Source organism: Solanum pennellii, chromosome 4 (assembly GCF_001406875.1).
Source record: "Solanum pennellii chromosome 4, SPENNV200".
Classification (NCBI taxonomy): Eukaryota; Viridiplantae; Streptophyta; class Magnoliopsida; order Solanales; family Solanaceae; genus Solanum; species Solanum pennellii.
Genome location: NC_028640.1, coordinates 9,712,441 through 9,726,629, shown reverse-complemented (window position 1 = coordinate 9,726,629; position 14,189 = coordinate 9,712,441).

Sequence of the window (14,189 nt, the reverse complement as noted above, 5' to 3'; positions counted from 1 at the left end):
ATAGGAGGCCTTTGGTACAGGGACATTTGATATGGAGGGATTGGAAGTGGTATGAGAGGCGAATGATGCCAGGGAACTTGGTGCAGAGGTGTTTCGTATTGAGGAGCTTGTATAGTAGGGTGATGCGGGTGTGAAGTAAGATGTTAAGGTTTAGGAGCATATGCATGATGCTGCGAAGGATATGGGTGATTTGGAAAGTAAATGTTTTTTGGAGCCATTTGAATGGAGCTTGGTTAACTTTGAGAAATAGAGTATTCTGGAGGAGGATTATTTTGGATAGTGACTTGACTTGCGAAAGGTGACATATCCATGTTTATCTCAAAGTGGGATTGGCGGAGAGTAACAACTTTGCCCACTAGCGCATGTTTTGATCAAGGTTTGATACAAACTAATCTGAAAGACACTTCTTTTCAATAGTTTTGCACATAACCTTAGCATTAGTCGCTTTCACTTTTCTTTGCAATTCTCAGTCGGAAGGGAAGGAAGTGAACCCTTTGATGACATGTGGTAACCATGGTCTACAGATCAACCATTGGGAAAGGGTAAAGAAAATTAAAAAAATAAAAGCAAAACAAAGACCAAGTGAGAACATTACATAAATTGAGATATCAAACACATTATTTTATGATAAACACCATAAATGCAAAGGAGCCTCGTTGAGCCAGAGGTAGGCCTAAGCGACACATAAGTGATGCACAATAATTAATTCAAGCCTTATTTGCCAATTCGGAGTTTAGATTAGAAGAAGAAAAACAACTTTCATTTATTAATAAATTCAAATATACATCATAACAAAACTGAAACAAAGTAAGGGAAAAGGGATAACTTGGGGGAAATCATCCTGAATTCTGAAATCATAGTGGTATCGACTCCAAGATCTTGGCGCCAATTGATCTCTTGTGATGGGAGGGACTTCTTGTCTCATTTTCAACACGCTCCATGCCCATATGTTTTCCCTTTCATCGGCAAGCCCACGATATCCTTCTCCACTTGATATTGGGACTTCAGATTCTATCAAGATCCATATGTGATATTCATGCGTGCATAAATCCTGTTGTGCGCCAATAGGAATGGTCAACACACGCTCCCATCGTCGAAGTATGTTTTGGACTTGTGGTTTATCTAGTCCAAACTCATACTTAAATGGCTCCATTCAGATCGGAGTGGTATGATTTGAGTTTGCCCAAATTGGTGAAGTACTCGAAGAGGCGCATATGGTTGGACACCGGTTAAGACAATAAGCTCGGTTAAGTGTCGGTCGTCACCTCTTACTATGACATTAGGCGTTGACAATCAATGAAGCTTCCACTGAATTTGGTGGCTCTCAAGCTCAGTCAGAAATATCTACAGTCCACAAATCCTACAGGCGCGGCGAAACGTGCCAACCTTCTTGGATGGTTATCACTCTTGTTGCCTTGACCAAGATAGATATATACCACGTCAGATCGCTTGTGGAAGTGATCGATATCCCATAGTTGAAGTAGAAGGTTGCATCCCAATAAGGCGATGGAAAAGGCATCCAGACGATACTTTTCACATTCTTCAACGGAGCAATCAAATTCATAGTCATAAATCTAGTAGCCATCAAATAGTCCGAATCGTGAGTATTAGAAGTCTAAATGAGTCCACCCAAGGTCTAAAGAAGTCCAGGTTGGATTAGACTTCATTCCCATACTTTTTTGAAATTCCCTTGATGATGGATTATAAGGTACCATCATTTGACACTCATGGTATAGAAGGTCGATGAAACCGCTAATTTCTTCAATTGTTGGTGTCAAGTTGCAATCTGTAAACTTGAACACCATCCTCACAGGGTCCCAAAACTCTAGTAGCGCCCTAGTTAGGTGAGGGTTTGATGTGACAAAAATAAGAAATGTGAGGCCACCCAGTAATTGATGAATCTCCCTTTCCCTATCTCTCCATATATCCATCCACCAGGTTTTAAGTCTCTGACTCACCTCTGTCACCATTTGAGGGTTTGGGATTTCATACTCATCCATGACTCTGCAAATAAAACAATAAATAACTTCTAAACTCCATTTTGTCCAAGTTGGTTTGATTTAATTATAATGATCACGTTGATACATAAGTATGCAATTTGTCTAAAGCGTGTTGGGGCCCTTTATACGAGAGAGTGACTACTAATTATATGGATTGACACAAAGAGACAAACCACCTAGGGATTGTGCAACATGTATGACTGATATGCTCAAACTTACTTCTCAAATAAGAAGTAAAGTGGTCGTATCGAGTAAAGAACCCAACTAATGAGGTTGGGATCGCTCCCACGAGGAAAATAGTTCAGACTTAACTTTATTTTATTATTACTATTATTTTCCAGAAAACAAAAGACAATAGGGGTGGTTATTTCTAAATTAATTAAAATAATTAACTAAATTAAAGTTAACAACTAACAGATTCAAATCTTGGAGCTTAATCAATTGATAAAAGTAACTAGGGCTTAAGTGTTCCCCACAAGTTTCTAACTTGATAATTCTAACTATAACAATTATTTCCTAGTATCTTGCATGTAAAGTGATAAGTTATGTATCTCTAAATCCTTGGTCTGGGATCTATATAGTGTGTTGCTATACGAACCATTGCATTTACCTCATATTAAGCATTGTATTCGATATTTGACTAAGTTATTACTTCGTACCAATCGACACTAGCCTATTAGATAGTGTACACTCAATCTATGTTGATAATTCTTTTCCTATTATCTACCTCCTTGGTCCGGAAAGTAGCATTAAGGCGAGTTCTAATGTTGGCCATCCGTTAAAAGGACTTCTAAACGAAAGAATTATCAATACATACAAGACATTATTCTAGAATTGCTATTTTAGTTAGATTTTACCTCATTACACCCATGGTTCCAACAACCCTAGTTATGGAGTTTAGTTACTTATGGTCATAATCACACTATTCATATATTTAATATAAGAATTCATGCACTTACTTTAATGAGAAAGAATAAAATCCAAAAATTTACTTGATTAATAAACAAAAGCACCAACAATCAATTCCAGAAAAAGTGTAAAAATTGTTGAAATCAATCATTCAATACTTGAACAAGTGAACTAAAGATTATCCAAAAGTCTAACTATCAAAAAGTCTAACCCCAAAAACGAGGTTTTTCAAACTATTTATAATAAAAACAAAAAACTAATAAAAGAAGGGTTCTAATTACTGAAAATCTGTCAAAACGTGTCTGAGTCGACGGACTTCGTGACGGACCGTCGTGGTCACGACGGGAATTCATGGCCTCCGTCGTCCCATACTTCACAAATTCTTCTGCTGCTTTCTTCATTACCCTCAACGAATAGGTTGGACGGACCGTTCCAAGCACAACGATCTGTCGAGGGTCTCCGTTCCATAATACTTTAACTTCTTGGAATTTGGGTAGTGGGACTACACTCTGATCATTACGATGAACCAGCAGGACGGACCGTTCTGGCTATGACGGTCCGTCATGGACTTCCGTAATCCCACCCTAGGTCATACTTCCCCATATTCCTCCAGCAGCTTCTCTCCTCACTACGATGCCACCTACGGACCTTCACAAGATCGACGGGCCGTCATAAGCTCCGTAGGTGGTCTCTTCTGCATTTCTCATTCAAGAACTTCTGCGTTCATCTTTGGACAATTTCCTGCAAATAAAGAGAAACTTAAATAAAAATCAATACAAAAGGCTTTTGTACACACATTAAACTTAAGGAAAAAGCATTAAAAATACCGTGAAACCACGGTACATCAACACCCTCAACTTAAATTCGTTGTTTGTCCTCAAGCGACGCACTATGACTAACTACAAAATCTTTGTACAATAGTATCCATATTTTAGCTTTCGCAATCATTTGGCTGTCAATCCCGATCAGTCTCATCATGTTTACGCATCTTATCACTATTAGGCTTGAATTATGTGGAACCAGACCATTACACAGACTCACCACGCACTGACACCTATCCTCTTTAATGTCTCACCGAGGTGCTAATATTTTCGGTATTGCAACTAGTGTCCTCACATCAAAACAACATCCTCATTTTTCACACAATGATTTCAGTTTGAGTATAAGGATTACTTTTCATTACTCACTCTCTGAACGAATTCACAACTCATTCATACATATTACCATAGGCTTGCCCTTATTTTCACTGCTTTAAGTTTGCCATACAACTCTTAGGATCACGATAGGACTTTCTTAGCTTGTAACATAGTCTCAGGGTCAGTCAGGGTATATTTAGGTATACTTTAGTGACTTGTTTCCCTCCTTCACATAATTGTTGAGCGTCCTACCTTTTCATCATTTTATTCTGCCCTTTTTCTTATATTCTTTGACCTTGCTATTTTCCCTTCCTTCTTTATTTGTGTAAGTGACTCTTTTCTTTTCTTGCTTGTATTTATGATATTTTTTTATTTCACTTTTCTTTCAACTGGTTCTTGAGTCACTTTACTTTTGTTCTTTCTCTCTCTTTGTTCTATCAACCCCACTTTCCAGAGATTTCCTTATAATAGCCACCCTCAACTCATGGCTTTGCCATGAGTCGAAGTACACAATACCAAAAGTTGGGTCAGGGCCACAAAAAGGTTGTTTACTACATTAGCCACCCTCAACTTATGCTTTTGGCATAAGCTGAGGTGCACATGTCCAACGAGGGAGCAGGGCCAACACATTATTCCCAGCGAAGATCAGTTGGGGTGAAAAATAAAGGTCTATTTTAAGCTCAAATCATTTGGATAAAAGTGGGATTAATTTCATTCGTTTTTTTTAGCTAAAAATTTGCTATATTAAACAAGGGCCTATGATCCTTTCCTAATTGTCTATTACAGCTTACTTTTAGCAGGTTTAACCAGGCAAGTTCTAGCTCAGTACAAATAGTGTACTATTCATATTTTCCTCACACTCACTTGACATCTCATTACTCTACCAGATTATCAGACACCTAGTTTGAGTCTTAGACTTAGGGTCATGCAGTGGTGTATCTCTATGTCATGCTTAGAGCCACACATTTATCCATTACTATACCTAGTCATGCATCATTTTCACTTCATCAAGATATCATTTTAGCCATCATGCTTCAGAGTTAAACTATGTACACAAGATATAGACATGCCGGGTCAACAGTAAAAATAATCAGTCTCTTGGGGAAAAAGAACACAGGCAAGAAAACCCCAAAAGAGGATAGTGAATTGGGCTACTCAGACTTCACCCTAGCACTCACTTTCCATTTACCCCACCCCCAAAAAAAAGACATGCAACCCCAATTCATGAAAAAATTGAAATACGAGAGTGGTAGGTGAAGCAAACCTGGGGCACAAAGCGCCGGCGATCAGCAAGCTTGTGGGTCCGGTTCCCCGGAACCCACTACCTCTATAGTCTGGACACCTTCAGTAATGTCCTCGTCAGCAACAACACTATCAGTAGTGCCTCCCGCTGTCTCCACATCTCTAGAGCTAGATGCCCCAGTAGCTGACTCAACAGCCCTAATCTTATGCGCCTCCTCATTAGCAATTGAGGCTCTCCTCGCAGACTCCATCTCACGGCGCTCCTTCTTCCTCGCCCTAGTCTTATCCTCCTCTCGACCCCTGCGCTTCTTAGCATGATCTCGAGGGGGAGGTGGTGGAATCTCATAAGTGGTGAATAAAGCAGCCAAGACAGTGTCCTCAGCAGGCTCTACAGAAGGGGCCTCAGACTCAGGCACCTTAGCCTCTAGGATCATATCAAGATTGGCGCGCAAACTGTCAGCCGCAGCTTGAAGGGTCAACACGTCCCCGGAGGGGCTGGCCGGGCTATCACCTGCAACTCAAAAGCGTCTAAGCACTAATGAACCTTAACAATCTTCCACTCTGTATGTTGTGCAATCTTACGCTCCATGCGCTCCTCCGCCTCAATAATAGACCTCTGCATCCAAGGCTGGATGTGATGCAGAAGTGTGGCCATTTGAGCCTCTTGTTTCTGGACCCTAGCAAGCTGGACCAGAGCGGGGGAAGGGGCTGAACGAGAGGATCTAGGGGCAGTACTACTACCCAGGATAGACTCGACCGGGGTAGTGTCAGTGGTGATGGAAGTAGCCTGCGTAGCCGTTCGAGCATGCACTACAGTATCAGCCAGATTCTCACCAAGTGGAGGCACCTCTGGACAGGGCCCTCTGCGTGGAGCCAACTCATTTTCCTCATCCCTGATGAGGCCGATATTAACAGTGCCCTGCGGAGTCTTGAGCTGATCAATGTGCCAGATAGGCACACCTGCGGACCAGCATAATGAAAATATCATGCACGGAAAAGGGTAAGTAGTGGTGACCTTGAAATCCCTCTCGTGCATGACCGCCTGAAGAAGCCAAGTGAAGTCAACCTCAAACCCGGCCATCATCGCTGCCATAAGAACTGCGCAAACCCAAGTAACTATATTATTTTCTTCCGTTGGGGAGAGACAGTGGCGGACAATCAACCATAAAAACCTAGCCGTAAAGGTCATGTCAGCCTTTCTGATGGCTCCCTTCGGCTCCATTATCCAGTCGGCAGCCTCTCCATCAATACATAAATGCAGGGCCATCCACTTCTTGGCGGTCTCTCTCAGCGATGGCTCACGCAAGAATCGGTCATCTTTAGCAATTTGCCACCGGTAGTCGAACGCTGTAGTGAGAGAGGTCTTGGTGGTATTAACATCCTCGCCGTACAGATATCGGTGGATGGCTGGCAGGGAGATGTCGACCTATATGCCGCGTACTCTGACGTGCTCAAGTGGGACCTGTTTGGCGGGGGTAACCCGCCTATCGATCTGTGATTGTAGAGTACCACATAAGAGGTGTAAAACTCTCGGACCAACTCCTCACTGTAGCGGCCTAAAGAACGAGCTGTCCACTCTAGCCGATGTCTGGTGAAGAGAGTTTAGATATCTGTCATGGTAGGTAGACTTCCCGTAAGGACCCGCCTCTCCACTGTACTGGTCCGTGTCATGACGCCTTTATCATTGAGCAACTTGGCGTCTGAATACACTTGGTATTGCCCGTCGACACACCACAGGTTGGGCTGGTCGGCAACCGGGGCGAGAAATATAGTCGATGAGACAAGAGTGGAATCAGGACTGTCAGCCTCAACAGACGAGGCAGACTGTGTAGCCGTGGCGGGTGCAGAGACTTCTGTGGACCCGGAGGCTTCCTCCGACCACGAAACTCCTAAGGAACCAGACGCTCCTTCTTCTTTTGTAGCTGACCCAGAAGTTGTACCGGTCAGTGTGCGCTCCTCATTAGATTGGGAGGCAGTGACTACGCCGGATGCCACCTTGTTATGCGTATCTCTGGTTGCACGTGCAGCTCATGCTGGAGTGGCAGTGCATGAGGGCACGTACTCGGGATCGTGATCATCATCAGAGCCTATAACCAGTGGGGCAGACAAGGCGACAGAGTTTGAACGCCCACGTGCATAAACTCTATCTTGTTTCGGTGCCATTACAGATAGTATATGTGGAGAATCATTATTATTACTAGAAGGAGCAAGAAAGATAAGCAAAAACGAGACAAAATACACATAAGAGTAAAGATGTAATGACATCTCTATAGTACCAACGAAACACGACGGACCAGGTGACGTCTCGTCATGACTATGACGGACCATCATGGGGTCCATTATATGTTACTCAACGATGTTTATTTGGAGAACCCAGAAGGAAAGTGTCTGACAGTTATGACGGATAAGCAGGACAGACCGTCGTGATAATGATGGTCCATCGTCAATGTCCATCATGGGGATCTTAGAAAAAGTATGAAGACCCTTATGAGAAGGGTCTCTAACAGTTATGACGGATAAGGAGGACGGACCATCGTGATAATGCGATCCGTCGTTGATGTCCGTTGTGGGGCACTTAGAAAAAAATAGAGACCCTTAGGACAAGGGTATCTGACCATCATGACGGTTGTGCAGGACGGACCGTCTTTGTAATGGTGGTCCGTCATAAATTTTTGTTAGAGGACACTTAGAAAAAGTTGGAGACCCTTAGGACTAGGGTCTCTAACCGTTATGACGGTTGTGCAGGACAGACCGTCGAGGGTACGACGCTTCATCATAGATGTCCGTCAGTGGACACTTAGAAAAAGTTGGAGACCCTTAGGACTACGGTCTCTGACCATAATGACGGTTGTGCAGGACGGACCGTTGAGGATACGACGCTCCATCGTAGATGTCCATCAGTGGACACTTAGAAAAAAATGGAGACACTTAGGACAAGGGTTTCTGACAACCATGACGGTTGTGCAGGACGGACCGTCGTGTTAATGACGGTCCATCATAGATGTCCGCCAGAGGACACTAAGAAAAAAATGGAGATCCTTAGGCATAGGGTCTCTGACAACCAGGACAGTTGTGCATGACGGACCGTCGTGGGAACGACGGTCCACCGCATGTGTCCGTTGGTGGATATTAGAGAAAATTAATAGTGGGTGTTGGAACAGACCCTATCACGGTCCATCGTAGGTACGACGGTTCGTCATCGGGGTCTCTTTCTGTCATTAAGTGAAAGAACAGAGGGTGCCACAATCATCCCCTGTGATTCAAATGGAATACTTGATGTTAACCTACATGTTTCTAACCCAAGTACCTAGCAAACTAGCATTGCTAAAACACCAATTTCTCGAGTTTTAACAAGGTAATTGGAGGGACTCTCAACCTAGGTCAGACAAAATTGGATCAAAGAACAAAGACCCACCAAAAAGAAATAGGCTAATAGTAATTGAAAAACAAAAATGCAATGTAAATGGGTAGAGATCAGAGACACATACCTGAGAAGAGGATACAAAAACAAGCAAGTGAGGCACTTGGTTATCAAGAGAAGAACCACAGCAGCAGACTCCGACTAGTAGAAAGGAGATTTTTTGATATCGAGATTTGGGGAAGTGATATGGATGAGTTGATAGAGAAGAGGATGAAAAAGGTAGGAAGTTGGAAAGGGAGGAAATGGGAGAAAGAGGGAAAGAAACGGTTTAAATGAAGGGGTAGGGGGTTTTAAAGGTTGAAAATTTTTAAAACCCCTGCCGGGTCGGGTCGGGTTGCTGGTTAATGACGCAACGAGCCCCCGACAATGGTCCGTCTCAGATGCGACGGTCCATCATGGGTTTCTTCGAGGATGCCCTAATTTTGAAAATAAATGAAAAACGTACCTGGCACGATGGATTCATGCGACGGTCCGTCGTAAGCATGACGGTTCGTCGATGTATCCGTCAGTGAATGTTGTAGAGTGATTTTCTACAAAATTTCCTGGTGATGTGCTACGTGCAAATTTAAAACACATTAGTAGAAAATGCTACCATTACATAGAAAGAAAACTATAAGTATTGGGTTGCCTCCCAACCAGCGCCTGATTTAACATCGCGGAACGACTGAAGACAATTGATTACTCAGTCTTCATCAAGATGGTATGCCTCGATCACTTTATTCGCCGATTCAGCCTACCCGAAATAGATTTTTATTCATTGTCTATTCACCTTCAACCGCGCACCCTCCTTGGTTTCCAACTCAACTGTTCCATGAGGGAATAGTTGGGTAATCAAGTAAGGGCCAGTCCATTTGGACTTGAGCTTGCCTGGAAACAAGCGCAACCTAGAAATGAATAAAAACACTAAATCCCCAACCATAAAATTTTGTTTTTCAATTTTTAGGTCATCGTGCTTCTTCATCTTTAATTTGTAGAGGGTTGAGCTTTCATAAGCTTTCAGGCGAAATTCATCGAGTTCATTCAACCCAGTTAATCGTTGTTCTGCAGCTTCGTTCCAATCCATTTTCAACTTCTTCATAGCCCACATGGCTTTATGCTCTAATTCAACTGAAAGATGACAAGCTTTGCCATATACAAGTTGGTATGGGGACATACGTATGGGAGTCTTTTACGATGTCCGGTAGGCCCAAAGAGCATCATCAAGTCTCCTCGATCAATCCGTTCTACTAGCGTTCACTGTTTTTTGACAATATCTGTTTGATCTCCCTATTTGACACTTCAACTTGCCCACTAGTTTGAGGATGGTAAGGGGTGGCCACATTATGGCGAACCCCATATTTCTCCAATAACCCCTTGAACAATCTGTTGCAGAAGTGGGAGCCCCCATCACTAATAATTGCCCTTGGGGTGCTAAAACGAGAGAATATATTCTTTTTCAAGAATGCAGTCACTCTTACCTTCATTGTTTGCGAGGGAGATAGTTCCACCCATTTAGATACAAAATCAACCGCTACTAAAATATACTTCATTCCATGAGAATTCACAAAAAGACCCATAAAGTCAATACCCCAACATCAAATAACTCAATCACAAGAATGGGGTTTAGAGGGAGCTCTTGCTTTCTTGAAATGCCTCTATCTCTTTGGCATCTATCAAATGCTTTAGCAAACTCATGAGCATCTTGATGAAGAGTTGGCCAATAGTACCCACAACGTAATATCTTATGAGCGGTTCGGATAACACTATGATGTCCACTGAAAGAGGGTCGATTTATTTTTATGAAACACCACCCTAGGCAGTCTTGCAAACGCCTGCAACACTCAACCTATCTTACACCCACAAATTTGACTAAGTATAGAATTACTTTAAAAGTAAAATTAAACAACAGACAGAATGTACAGGAACTCGTCCCAACCTTTATTAATCTTGTAATTAATACAAAGGGAAGGCTTCACGAATTTGTCTAAGGCCAGAAACACACTTTATGCCTTAAACGAAATTTCCACCCTTAATAAAATTTCTGCACATGGCAGTTACATGCTGCAGTTACAAATGACACATGGTCGACACTTGTCATCACAGGATTCAAACTAAGTTTCCAACAACTATATTTCTAACAGATAGAATCTAATTCAATTTACATCCTTATCCGCACGAAATATTTATATTCTAACACTTAGAATATTTCAGGCTACATTCCAACACTTAGAATATTTTAGCCAGCTTCCAACACTTAGGATATTTTAGCTGCCCTCCAACACTAAGTTTTATTTCAACAATTCACGTGAAATGCCTTTGTTCTTGCCATCGTGAAGTCTTCACAGCTTTGCCTTGTCAAGCCAACAGGCTGCCTTGCCGATGACTCTAGGCCGCACGTAATCCTTGCATGTTCAAGTTTCCTTTCCAACACCCAAGCACCTTGAACCTCTATTGCACTGTTTTGCCCCCATTCATGTCTAGACCAATGCCCAATTCCTTTACATGCCTGCACGTAGTTAGATCAAGTAGATTACGGGTCTAACAGACCACCCGCACCACTTGAACTCGAATCTCCTCATGGAGACTGGTTCAAGATAGTCCTCGATTTAAGCATCAAACTGCCATAAGTCTTTCGCCTTCTCCCAAACTGCATCAGCTGCACTCTTGCCTTTCCAGTGAACCAAGAATTCTGTCTTAGTATTCTTCTTACTTGTTCCCCAAACCCGGTGATCAAGAATCTTCTCAATTTTAGCAGCATACTGTGTAGGTATGATGGAGGAGCCCTCTTTGACCTGTTTCGTCCAAATCATCTGCATCTGCAAAGTAAGGTTTCAAGAAACTCACATGGAAAGTGGGATGAATTTTCAACCTCTCTTGCAACTTTAATCTATAAGCAACTTCGCCCACTCGTTTTACCAATTCGAATGGACCATCATATTTAGGAATCAAACCCCAATTCTATTCTTACTTACAATCTGTTTCCAGATTTGTGGAGTAAGTTACAGTAACACTTTGTAACCCACATTGAACTCAACTGAGCGACGATGTTGATCAGCATACTTCTTCATGCTCCGCTCAGCCTTGCGCAAGCTATCCTATGCTTTAGATAACATTTCAAGTCCGTCCCTTGCAACCCTTTATGCTGCTGGACACTTTCCCTGATTTTTGGATTTGGCAACATCTAGTGGCGTCATAGGCTGGTTACCTAAAACGATTTCAAAAGGGCTCATTTCTGTTGCAGACGACTTTTGCAGATTATAGCAGAACTGCGCAGTGTCTAACAATGTCACCCAATTCTGTTGACTCGCTGTCAAATAGTGCCTCAAGTATTCTTCCAACAAGTGATTAATTCTTTCCTTCTATCCGTCTGTTTGTGGATGATTCGCAGTAGAGAATTTTAACTCAGTTCCCATCATATTGAACAAAGTTGTCCAAAACCTACCAGTGAACCTTGTATCTCTATCATTCACGATGTCAGCCGGAACACCAAAATACTTAACCACATATTTGTAGAAGAAATCAGCAGCAAGTTCAGATGAACATAGTTCAGGGGCAGCAACAAAAACAGAATATTTTGAAAACCTGTCGACTACCACCATGAGATGCTTTGCCATCTACCTTAGGGAATCCAGAAATAAAATCCATGCTTACTGATAGCCAAGGTCTTTCAGGAACAGGCAAAGGTTGCAACAAACCTGCTTCCTTTTTACGTTCAGTCTTGTCAACTTGACAAACATGACAAGTCTTGATGTATGCCTCTATATCGTCTTCCATTTTTGGCCAAAAATAAACACGAGACAGTAAGGCTAACATCCTTTTAACTCATGGATGTCCAGCCTAAGTAGAATCATGCGCCTCTTTCATTAAGTCTTTGCGTCCACCCTGATTTGGTACAACGATCCTCCCCCCTTTAAAATAAAGAAGATCGTCCTCGATCCAATACCGTCTCATTGTGCCATCTTGCACTTGACCCATCCATTTAAGATACAATGAATCATTTGCAACACACAACCTGATTCTATCATAGATTTCAGTTTTGAGTTTTGAATTTGAATATACTACAACAAATACTTCTTTTCTACTCAGCGCATCAACAACCTGGTTGTGTTTTCCTGGTTTAAGTTCCGACACGAAATCGTATTCTACCAGGAATTCTTGCCACCGTGCTTGTTTAGGACTCAACTTTTTCTGTGTCTTGAAAAATGTATTTGCTACATTATCAGTTCTTACTACAAATCGAGTACCTAGGAGATAAACTCTCCAAACCTGCAGACATTGTACCACCGCAACCATCTCTTTTTCATGTGTTGAGTAGCTCTGTTCAGCATCATTCAATTTCCTATATTCAAAGGCCACATGATGACCTTCTTGCACTAATACGCCACCAATTGCTATGTCTGACGCATCAGTGTGCACTTCAAATGGTAACTCAAAATCAGGTAATTTGAGTATTGGTTCAGATGCAATAGCATTCTTCAAATTCTGAAATGCTTCATCACATCATTCAGACCAAACCCACTCCGTATCCTTCTCCAACAAGTCTGTCAAAGTCGCTGCCCTTTTTGAGTAACCGCAATGAATTTTCTGTAATAGTTAGCCAAGCCAAGAAACGACCTCAAATCCTTCACATGATGAGGTGCCTGCCAATCAACAATGGCTTGCACTTTCTTAGGATCCATTCCAACTTGGTTTTTACAAACAAGATGCCCCAAAAATTGTATCTCCTGTTGAGCAAACGCACACTTTTCCATCTTAACATAAAGTGTGTATTTCCTCAACTGAGACGGAACCAGAATTAAGTGATCAATATGTTCCTCCGTTGTTCGACTATAAATGACAATATCATCTATATCGACAACAACAAAGTCATCAAGATAGTCAAACAGTACATAATTCAGTAAGTTGCAAAATGTTGTCGGAGCATTAGTTAGCCAAATGGCATTACAAGGAATTCATATGAACCATATCTAGTTACACATGTTGTTTTTGGTTCATCACCTTCTGCTATCCTAACCTGCCAATAGCCTGCCCTAAGATCAAGTTTTGTGAACCAGCATGCCTTATTCAACCTGTCCATCAAATCCTGCACCAATGGAACCGGATACTTATTCTTTACCGTTGCCTTGTTCAGCGCTCTGTAGTCTATACACATTCGCATCGTCCCATCCTGTTTCTTTTGAAATAAAATAGGGGAACCATATGGAGCCTTAGATGGCTGAATCAATCCAGCATCCAACAACTCGTTCAATTGTTTACACAATTCAGCCAATTCCTTAGGAGTCATACGATAAGAAGCCTTTGCAGGAGCAACGTACCAGGCGGCAACTCAATTTTATGATCGATATCCCTCCTTGGTGGTAAATTTTTTGGTAATTCAGGTGGCATAACATCAGCATACTATTTAAGCAATTTAGCAATACAATCAGGCACTTCCATCTTAACATCAGGTTTTACTTCAACCAAGGCAGCAAGTATAGTGTCATCACCCTTCTTCAACCCTTT